Consider the following 11,603-nt stretch of genomic DNA (forward strand, 5'->3'; position numbering starts at 1 on the left):
AGAAGTTGAAGTATGTCTTTTTGCAGATAATATGATCTTATACACAGAAAACCCCAAAGAATCCACAAGAAAACTACTAGAACTAATAGAAGATTTCAGCAAAGTATCAGGATACAAGATAAACACAAAAATCAGTTGGATTCCTTTACACCAACAAAGAGAACCTCGACAAGGAAATCACCAAATAAATATCGTTTACAATAGCCCCCAAGAAGACAAAATACTTAGGAATAAATCTAACCAGAGACGTAAAAGATCTATACAATGAAAACTACAAGACACTACCGCAAGAAACCAAGAGACTGCATAAGTGAGAAAACATACCTTGCTCATGGATAGGTAGACTCAACATTGTGAAAATGTCAATTCTACCCAAAGTAATCTACAGATACAATGCAATCCTGATCCATATTCCAATGGCATTTTTTAATGAGATGGAGAAACAAATCACCAACTTCATATGGAAAGGGAAGAGGCCCTGGATAAGTAAAGCATTACTCAACAAGAACAAAGCGGGAGGCCTCACATTACCTGATTTTAGAACCAATTATACCATCACAGTAGTCAGAACAGCCTGGTACTGGTACAACAACAGACACACAGACCAATGGGACAGAATTGAGAATCCAGACATAAATTCATCCATCTATCAGCAGCTGATATTTGACAAAGGCCCAAAGTCCATTAACTGGGGAAAAGACAGTCTCTTTAACAAATGGTGCTGGGATAACTGGATACCCATCTGCAAAAAACTGAAGCAAGACCCATACTTCACACCATGCACAAAAACTAACTCAAAATGGATCAGAGACCTAAATATAAAATGAAAAACAATAAAGATCATGGAATAAAAAATAGGGACAATGCTAGAAGCCCTAATACATGGCATAAACAGAATACAAACCATAACTGACAATGCACAAGCACCAAAAGACAGACTAGATAACTGGGAGCTCCTAAAAATCAAACACTTATGCTCCTCAGAAGATTTCACCCAAAGAGTAAAAAGACAACCTACAGACTGGAAAAAAAAAATTGGCTACGTCAAATCCGATCAGTGTCTAATCTCTAAAATCTACAAGATACTCCAAAACCTCAACAACAAGAAGACAAATAACCCAGTTAAAAAAATGGGCAAAGGATATGAACAGGCACTGCACCAAAGAAGACATTCAGGCGGCTAACAGACACATGAAGAAACGCTCATGATCATTAGCCATCCGAGAAATGCAGATCAAAACTACAATGAGATACCATCTCACCCCAACAAGGCTAGTATCAATCCAAAAAACACAAAATAATAAATGCTGGAGAGGTTGTGGAGACACTGGAACACTTATACACTGTCAGTGGGAGTGTAAAATGGTACAACAACTTTGGAAATCAATTTGGCGCTTCCTTAAAAAGCAAGAGATAGAAGTACCATATGATCCAGCAATCCCGCTCCTTAGAATATAATCCTAGAGAAATAAGAGCCATCACACGAAATAGATATATGCACACCCATGTTCACTGCAGCACTGTTCACGATAGCAAAAAGATGGAAACAACAAATTATGGTACATTTACACAATGGAACACTACGCAACAAAAAAGAACAATGATGGAGTCGTGAAATGTAATGTGGAGGAATCTGGAGGGCATTATGCTGAGTGAATTTAATCAGTCACAGAAGGACAAATATTGTATAAGACCATTATTACAAGAACTCAAGAAAAGCTTTAAACACAGAAGAAAACATTATTTGATAGTTACAAGGGTGGGGAGGGAGGATGAGGGTTATTTACTAACTAGACAGTAGACAAGAATTATCTTAGGTAAAGGAAGGACAGCACACACTACAGGGGAAGTCAGCGCAACTGGACTAAACCAAAGCTAAGAAGTTTCTTGAATATAATCAAACACTTTGAGGGACACAGTAGCAGGGGCAGGGGTCTGGGGACCATGCTTTCAGGGGACATCTAGGTCAATTGGCATAACAAAGCATATTAAGAAAATGTTCTGCATCCTATGTTGGTGAGTGGCATCTGGGGTCTCAAAAGCTAGCAAGCGGCCACCTAAGATGCATCAATTGCTCCCAACCACCTGGAGTAAAGGAGAATGAAGAACACCAAAGACACAAGGAAAGTATTAGCCCAAGAGAGTGAAAGAGCCACATAGATCAGAGACTTCATCAGCCTGAGACCAGAAGAACTATATGGTGCCCGGCTACCACCAATGACCTCCCTGACAGGGAACACAACGGAGAGTCCCTGATGGAGTGAGGGAAGGGTGGGATGCAGAACTCAAATTGTAGTGAAAAGACCAGACTTAATGGTCTGACTGAGACTGGAGGAACCCTGGAAAGCACGGCCCCTGGACTCTCTGTCAACTCAGAACTAAAACAATTCCTGAGGCCAGCTCTTCAGACAAAGACTGGACTGGACTGTGAAATGATACTCATGGAGAGTGTGCTTCTTAGCTCAAGTAGATACATGAGTCTAAATGGGCAGCTTCTGTCCAGAGGTGAGATGAGAAGGCAGCGAGGGTTAGGAGCTGGTTGAATGGACACAGGAAATCAGGGGTGGAAAGGAAGAGTGTGCTGTCACAGTATAGGGAGAGCAATTAGGGTCACATAATAATGTATGTATAAATTTTTGTATGAGAGACTAACTTGAACTGTAAACTTCCACTTAAACTACAACAATAAAAAAATTAATATTTTCATGTTAAAATTATGTCTCTCAACAGTGTGTCCTTCACATCTAATGTAAAGTCAAGGTTCCCACTTGGCACTAATTATCTAATTATGTGAATTACTCTAATTCTCTAATCATGAAACGAGATAGGCCATGGATAAAAACTTCATATTAGAATCCATTTTTTAAAAATGTAATCTACCAAAATTTAAATGTCTTGCATTTGTGCTAAAAATATATTTCTAATTTGATTTTCTCCGGTTACCTCAAGTCATTACATCCAGAACTTAGAATGTTTCCCCTTCCCAATCAGCTTCTCTTCTTAAGTAATCCTCTTCTGCCAGAAAAATCAACATGTATTTCATCTCCCAGACCTAAACATTTGAAAACATCTCCCTTCTCCTTCAACCTGTTCCTTCTTTCTGCCAACTATCGCTTATCTCTCTCACTTCTTTTTTTTATTCCTAGACTGATATCTGAGATTTGAGCTGCATTATTTCTAAAATCTCCCAGCTCCAGGCTCTCACCAGCCACTCTACTCTGTACTCCACTCCACTCAGATTAAATCTTTTAAACCACTTTCATTCTGTCACCATCACTGTTCAAGAGCTTACAATAGCTCCTGTGCCATGAAGGGTCACCACAGCAGGCCTGACTGCCATCCTCAGACAGGCCTGTCTTCCAGGTTGGCCCGTAGCTGGCGTCTAGGAGCTTGGACTCCAGGAAGGTTTCTGCTGCTCCCTAACGAAACAAAGTGGTTTTTGTTAATCACCTGCTTTCCTTGTGGGAGTCTGGAGTAATGGTACCTGCCAAGCAGAAGGTGCCCACATGATCAGCCCCCACTAAAACCCTGGACAGTGAGTCTCTAAGGAGGTTCCCAGGTCAACAACACTCACACACATTGTCACAAACCATTGCTGGAGGAATTAAGCTCCTCCTGTGTGACTAGGAAAAGATGTTTGGAAGCTTGAGCCTGGTTTCTCCAGACTTCACTATATGCATCTTTAGCTTTTGCTGATTTTACTTTATATCCTTTTTCTGTAAGAAATCTTAGCCATGAGTGTCACTAACATATTTTTACACAAATAACGCGGGACTTTTACGTTTGTCTGCCAATCGCGCCCTCCCCTTGCAAGATGTTTTCATAGCGCGCTTATGAAAATAACTTGCAGAGGTGGGGGGGGGGCACAGTTGGCAAACAAACATAGAAAGACCCGCGTTATTTGCAAAAAATATGGTAAAATGTTCAGTCTTATGAGTTCCTCTAGTGAATCACTGAACTTGGGGCCCCCTCCTCTAAAAAAAGCTCTAATAGTCTGTTACATCATTTCTAGCCTCTCTCGTCTAACTTACAAAGCCCTACATAACGTGCCCCGACCACTACTTCTCCAAACTCATTTCCACTAGTTCCCAGCACGTGCCCACTGCTTCAGTTCGACCACCACGTGTGTGTAATAGAGATGGCAGTTTGTAGGGCAAGTCTCAGCCTGGAGTCAAGAGATGTGGTTTCTGCTCCTAGTTCCCTCTATTCTGCCATTTGCAGAAAATTTAATTCTAGTCATTTACAACCTTTTGAAGTCTTCATATCCTTACATATAAAATGTGAATAAACTTAGAGACGCAAATAATTACCAGGAGAAAGATTTGGATTTTCTGCGCAGATAATTTCTTACAGATTTGCTACTAAAAGTCATATTCTATCAAAGCAAAATAGTTCTGTTAAGGGGAGTCCCTAGGTGAAAGGGTGACAGTTCCAACCCACGCAGAGGTGCCTCATAAGAAAAGCCTGGTGATCTGCTTCCGAAAAGTCGCAGCCATGAAACCCAATGGAGTGCAGTTTTACTCTGCAACACACAGGGTTGCCATGAGTTGGAATTGACTCGATGGCCACTGGTTTTGTTTTGGGTTATTTTCCCTGTAACTTCCCTTTTTTATAGTTCTGCAAAAATTTCTTCGTTCGCTGGAAAATGTGAGAAATATTTCAGAATTAGACATTCAAAGGAAAATATAATATGCTGCAAAATAGGAATACTGTTCAAACTCATGTACCACGAGGTACTTCTCCCAGGTGCTGTTTTTGAAAGCTACTGTCAGAAGAACTGAGAGAACTTAGCAACCCAGTAGTTGGCAGGAAAGGAGATGGTTCAGCCAGAGTCCCAGGTCGCTCAGGATTAGGCAGGTAACATAGATAGGAAACAGCCTCTTTGAAACACTGAGAACTTCTTTGGTTAAATACATATCAAGATCAAAAGGTTTCAAGAAGAGAAGAGCCTACTGAAATACTCCTCTGAATTTACTGCTGCTTTTGTATACATATCTTGCTAATTAGTCACTTCTAATACCAATAACTATTGAAATTCATCTCTCAAGGACCCACAAAGGAGCAGCAAAAGCCACTGAGCGACCCATTCATTAGGATCTCCAGCCCGAGATAGTTTCGGTGCTGGGCTCATGGGAAAGACCCATCCCTTTGAGGTTCGGGTATCAACCATATTTCAAAGAAGTTGGGTTACTAGTTGTTTTTACAACTACTTAAATAATAAATTTAAATTATATTTCAATTTATTTGTGTGGGAGAAAGGCCTGGCGATCTATTTCCAAAAATCAGCCAATGAAAACCCTGTGATCACAACAGACTAGGCAGTATTTCATTCTGTTGTGCATGGGGTCACCGTGGGTTGGGGGCCAACTCAGTGGCGGCTAACAATAACAACGTTCTTCTGTGTATTTGTTGGCACAAAGGAAAACTAATTACACCTTGTGAATTGCAGAGCCTAAGCATAAATTCCCAGCATCTCTGTCTTTGGAGAGCATTCAAACTTTTCTTTTTATCCACTTCCTAAATAGAAGTTGCCATCACAACTAACAGCTGCTTCCAAGCTCTTCAAACACGAGTCCCTACAGCAAAGACACTAAACACGAATTTCGGACTCATCTGTCAGACCGACACATACTAAAATGGGCACAGGGAAAGGTGAGATGACCCTGTAGCTGAACTCCATCTCTTTTCCTTTCTAGATTTTCCCACTGAAAACAGAAAACCAGAGCTTTCAAACCAGAGAAAAGCTAGAGAATAATCAGCATAGCAGAGTCACGAATGAACCAATATCTTAAGAGGCATCATGCACTAAAGAATAATTTCTCCATTTCCCTGGATGAATTTACCTGTGGGTTTGTCTAAATATTTATCAAACTCAGAGCTGTAATCACTAAAAATAGTCACTAGTCACTTCTCATAAGTATACATTAACACTAGGAATACAAAACCATTACCTCCAAGTCCTAGGAAGGACTTTGAACACAGATAGAGGCAGATGAAAGATGGCATGTTGCACTGCAGCAAATTCAGACTTGCTAGAGCCCTGACATTCCAGCTTCCCTTCCTCCGGGAATATTCTCCAAGAAACACAGAGAGCGATCCAGGGTGGCGGAAGCAATTGTTTTATTGTCCCATCCAGGTCTTCTCCTGGAGTTCTTCACTCCAAAATCCAGCCAGGCGCAGGGGGCAGTTAAGTCAGTAGCATTTTCTGCTGTCCTTCAGATCCTTCTTGCTACATCTTCCCTGGTTCCCGGTGTGGCTTCTCCACGTCACTGTGCTGCTCTTTCCAAGTGCTGCCAAAGCAGAACCCGGCAGCAGGGAAGAGACTGAGGTGGCACAGGGCTTCCAAGCAACGTCACAGAATCTCTGGCTTGGTACCCATTTTCCAGATCAATTGTGTACATGGATAATTGTTAAATCCTTAATTTTCCCAGCCGTTATATAACACCTGGTTAAGCATCTACACACCGGGCTGTTGGGGTAGATGGAATAAGGACACTAATATTCTTCTCGTTCTTTTGCCAAGGACTCCACTGAAGCTCCTCCTTTCTCCTTTCTTTTCCCATATTTCTTCCAAGGGAGTCTGAGTTCATTTAATACACTTTATTCTGTAAAGTACAACAATACTAGGAGGGCTACCCTGGCCACACCAATAAACAGAGACTCCACTAAGCAAACTGGGCAAATTCTGACACAGCAGACAACTGAACGGAGGCTCCGAAGGGGGTGAGGCCGAGAAGGGAGTGCGTACTGACAGTTGTGAGTGTTTAATATGCTGTACGCTAGTATTACACATGTAAACGTTAATTTAATCCTAAAATCAACCACATGAGCATTATATTATTTTCCCCATTTTTACAAATGCAGAAATGATCTCAAAGCAATGTGCCCTACAACTCCTACAAACCAGTAAGAAAATCACAAACTCAATAGAAAAATGATCAAAAGATATAAATAGACATTTCACGGCAGAGAAAACACAGATGGCCCACAAACACGAGGTGTCCAGCATTATCAGTGGTCACAGAAACGCACATTAAGACTCCAATGAGATAACCACTTACATCCACTCAGTTAGGAAAAATGAAAAGTCTAACAATTCCAAGTGTCAGAGGGAACAGGGATCCATATTCCGATGGGAGTGAAGATTGAGGCAACCACTTTGGAAAACGACTTGGTCTATCTCCTCAAGCTGAACATTCACAGAGCCTCTGACCCAGCAATTCTGCTCCTGCCCAAGAGAGACTCTCCTACCTGTGCATGAGGAGATCTGGTCACCAGTGAGCTCCCTCCACACCAGTAAACACCTGAAAACATCCCAGCTGCCCAGCAACAAGAGAGTGTGCAAATAACCTACAGTTGGTTCCCCACGTTGGAATATTCAACAATAGAAAACCAAAACAAATAAGCTTCAGCATTCCACAACAATAGAGACGAATCATCACAATAAAAAGATAGTCCTGAAGGATTACATAAAACATTGTCCTTTGTCAGAAAGTTAAAAACAGCTAAAATTTTCAAATTCCTTTTAAGAATACTTACGGATGCAATAAGATTACTTAAAAAGAAAAGTAAAAGGATAGCAAACACGACACTCTGGATAATTACTGAGCAGGTGGAGACAGAAAATGGAATGAGGGCTGGTCAAACGGTCAGGTGAAAGTTAATGTCAAAACCCTGGCTTTGTTTTAGAAGGTGGTTTCCTAGATGATTATCGCATTCTTATCCGTTGTTTTCGAGTCGGTTTCAACTTATTGGCAGACCTACAAGACAGAGCAGAACTGCCCCATAGGGTTTCCAAGGCTTTAATCTCTGTGGAAGCAAACTACCACATCTTTCTCCCATGGAGCAGCTGATTGATGGGTTCGAACAACCGACCTTTTGGTTAGCAGCCGAGCACTTTAACCGCGGTGCCACCAGGGCTCCCTAATCACATTATTAAAGATGTTTAACTAATAACCAAGTAAATAAATGAGGGAATACTGATGAAACTGTGTCACCAAGGATGATTATCACCCAACTTTGTATACCTAGGGTCCTAAAAGCACTCAAAGAAGCAAGACAAAAACAATGAATGAACAAAAATCTGGCCCAGGTCACACAGCAACGCATCGAACGCTCAGGCAGTTCAGGTCGGCCAGACTCCAGAGCCTATGTTGCCTCCAGGCGGGCCACTGTTCCTTTCCCAACCAGAGACACAAATCCGTGCAAGTCACTCCACTCGCCCACAATGGCGGAGTGGCCTTGCCTGTGGGTCATAGCCAGAACTCAACAACTGATTTCTTCCAGATGGTGTAGGAAGGCAGGAAAATAGTAGCAGTCTAACAGGTACTTCTGGGCAAGGTGAAGACCGATGTTGCTAGAATCCTGGACCTACCAAATACTACTGAAGTCACTGGAGGAAAATGTTTCTCTTGGCCTCAGCTTCCTTAGAACATGAGGATTGGAAATGTTGAAACAGATAATGATGAAAATGACTAACACTTTTGGTGGCTTATAAGCCAGGGCTTTACCAAATTTTTTTAAGTAGACTGCTCACTACAATCTATAAGATATGAATTATTATTATTCTCAATTCAAAGATGAAGAGAAAGAAAGAAAAAGAGGTAGAGGGATTTCCTTTAGGTTATACAATTATAATGGAAGATGAGAGAGTCTTGAACCCAAGTCTCTCTGGCTCCACTGTCCATGCTCTTAACCTCTAAAGTGCTCACACACATATACACATATGTAGAGATATACACTCATATACACACGTGTATACAGATACAAACTCATGTACATATATGGATGGATACACATACATATGTATAAATATACACACTGTACAGATTTATAGACACATACACACGTTCATATACACATATGTATAGATACACATATATTTAGATACACATATTCATGCACATATGTGTAGAGACACACACTCATACACACATGTATAAATACACTCATACATACATTTGTATAGATGCACACACTCATACGTATTCATATTATAGACACACACACGTTCTGGCTTTGCTCAAGAGATTCACAAACTGTTGTGAAAAACTTCCTGTTCCTCTTCACACCTGCACACATGACAGCGTTGCCCGTGTGAGAAGCAACTAAAAATAAATGCAGTTCCCTTGGGGCACCTAGCCAGGTGACTCACTCTGCGGCTCCCGTTGGTGTTCTCAGCATAGCTTGTCCTTCCGTATCAGCATTCCCGCGAGCCTCTGCTTGTACCTATTTCATCCCCTGTGGAAGGTTAAGTGCCCGTATCTCTAATTGGCTTCACAAAGTTAATTTGGTGGACACTAATTAGCCAATATTTGATATCAGATCTCTCTAAATTTGGAAAAATCTACCTCAACTTTGTGATGTGACAATGAGTGAACAAAAATTTAGTAGTATTTACATGTACTTAAGAGGAGGCCTGGTGGTGCAGTGGTTAAAGCGCTCAGCTGCCAACCAAAAGGTCGGTGGTTCAAACCCACCAGCTGTTCCATGGGAGAAAGATGTGGCAGTCTGCTTCTGTGAAAATCTACAGCCTCGGAAATCCAATGGGAAAGTTCTACTCTGTCTTGTAGGGTTGCTATGAGTCGGAATTGACTTGGCGGCAGGGAGTTTGGGATATGTACTGATACGTATTTATAGGTAGCACATAGAGTCTGGAATATAACCAATGCTTAATGAATGGTAGCAATTATTATTTTAAAAATTATTCTTCTAATATTTAAAAAATATTATTAGAAACAATAAAACTCATTATCATTATTTACCAATAATCTATTTTTGTTAAATTTGGCTTTCAATATCTTATTTTTGGAACGTTTTCATTTGGGGGTGTTATGGATTGAATTGCATCCCCCCAAAACGTGTTAGAATCCTCTCTCTTATTTGTGTGGCTCTAATCCTGTTAGTGATGCCCGTGCCAGTGTAGGGTGTCTTCTAAACCCCATCACTTCTGAGTTACAGAAAATCAGGTTAGACACGAGGCATGCACAAACTGGGGAAGACGGGTGCCATGGGAGGTCACCAAGGAACCAAGGAACACCTGGGGCTACGGACAAGGGCGGCATCAAAGGGATGAGATTCTGATTGAGACTTTTGGCCTCTAGAACTGTAAGAAAATAAATTTCTGCTTTTTAAAGCCACTTACTTGTGATATTTGTGTTACTGCAGCACAGGTAACCACGACAGTTGGGTTTACGCTTAGAGTACCTCAGTGTGAAGTTCTGGTGAGTTTAAATTTAATCACAAGAACACTCCTTCAAATTGAATTTTAAGAGACTATGGACTCTAAGTCTCTTAACTGAGACGGGCACAAGTGAGAAATGGGATGTAAAAAGAAAAAAAAGAAAAAAAAACTCCCCAAGCCCTGAATCTTTAAAGTAGGTGAGAACCAGATATAGTTATTACTCCGAGAAAAGTGAATGGCCCCTCCCCACAATCCGTTCCCGCCTCACACGCACACCCACTCCATGAATCAGTTCTGCCACATTCCATCAACATCACTCCAGGTCTTCAAAACACAAAAATTTAACTTCAGATTAAGATGTTGTGGTTTCATCTGTACTTTTCACATAAAAGGCTGCAAAGAAAAAGAGATAAAGATTTGGAACGTTGACTTTTACATCAAACTAGAAAAATTTGCTTTATAGTGTCTCCGTGTAAAGTCCTCCAGCAATTTCAAATTCAAAGACCTCCAGGTTTTTCCCTCAGATGGAATTCCAGAGGAACGGGGCTCCATAGTAACTGTTTTGCTCATTCACCACAAAGGAAGAGCAGGGAAAAGCGAAATATGACACGGGGCTAGAAAAGCTGCCATGTACAGAGGGAAAGGCGAAGCACAGAGGGCCGACCCGACTTCACAAAGTCTTCATTCTGCAAAGACAAGGTGGTGTACAGGTAAGGGAAAGGGGTGGGGGATGGCGGGAAAGGTGGCGGCTGCCTCCAGGCTGGTTAGAGATCTGTGACTTAAATACATATTTCCACAGGGAATTAGACCCCATCTGGAGCCTACGATTTAATTTCTCCCAACTGTAAACAGATGTTTACTTTTTAAATGCTAAAGTGTATGTTTACGTATATTCTAAAACGAATGCTTTCCAAACATTACAATTGAAACTTGGTATTTTTTACAACGGCCAAAATTACTTCAACACAGAGAATATTAGTGCTAGAAAGGACGGAAGAAATGAACTATTCTAGCCCTCATTTTGAGGAGGAAGAAAAAGAGTCCCAGTTAAGTGACTTACTGATTCTACATAAACAGTCTATGCCCGAGCTGAAAGTAGAGCCTAAGTGGTAGCTTTCACTTTAAATATTTTAGCCTCTCCTAAGATTTAAAATGCCCCCTTGGAATTACAGGGGCAGTCATAAAAGTGCAAACGAAACAACATTTCGTTGAGATCCCGGAGGGACACTAAAATTCAGGAGCTGCAAATGGCTTCCCAGCGTGCTCCGGGCGACAAGATGGCTTCCCAGCGTGCTCCGGGCGACAAGATGGCTTCCCAGCGTGCTCCGGGGGACAAGATGGCTTCCCAGCGTGCGCCGGGGGACAAGATGGCTTCCCAGCGTGCGCCGGGGGACAAGATGGCTTCCCAGCGTGCGCCGGG

Source organism: Trichechus manatus, unplaced genomic scaffold (genome assembly GCF_000243295.1).
Source record: "Trichechus manatus latirostris isolate Lorelei unplaced genomic scaffold, TriManLat1.0 scaffold00266, whole genome shotgun sequence".
NCBI classification, from domain to species: domain Eukaryota; kingdom Metazoa; phylum Chordata; class Mammalia; order Sirenia; family Trichechidae; genus Trichechus; species Trichechus manatus.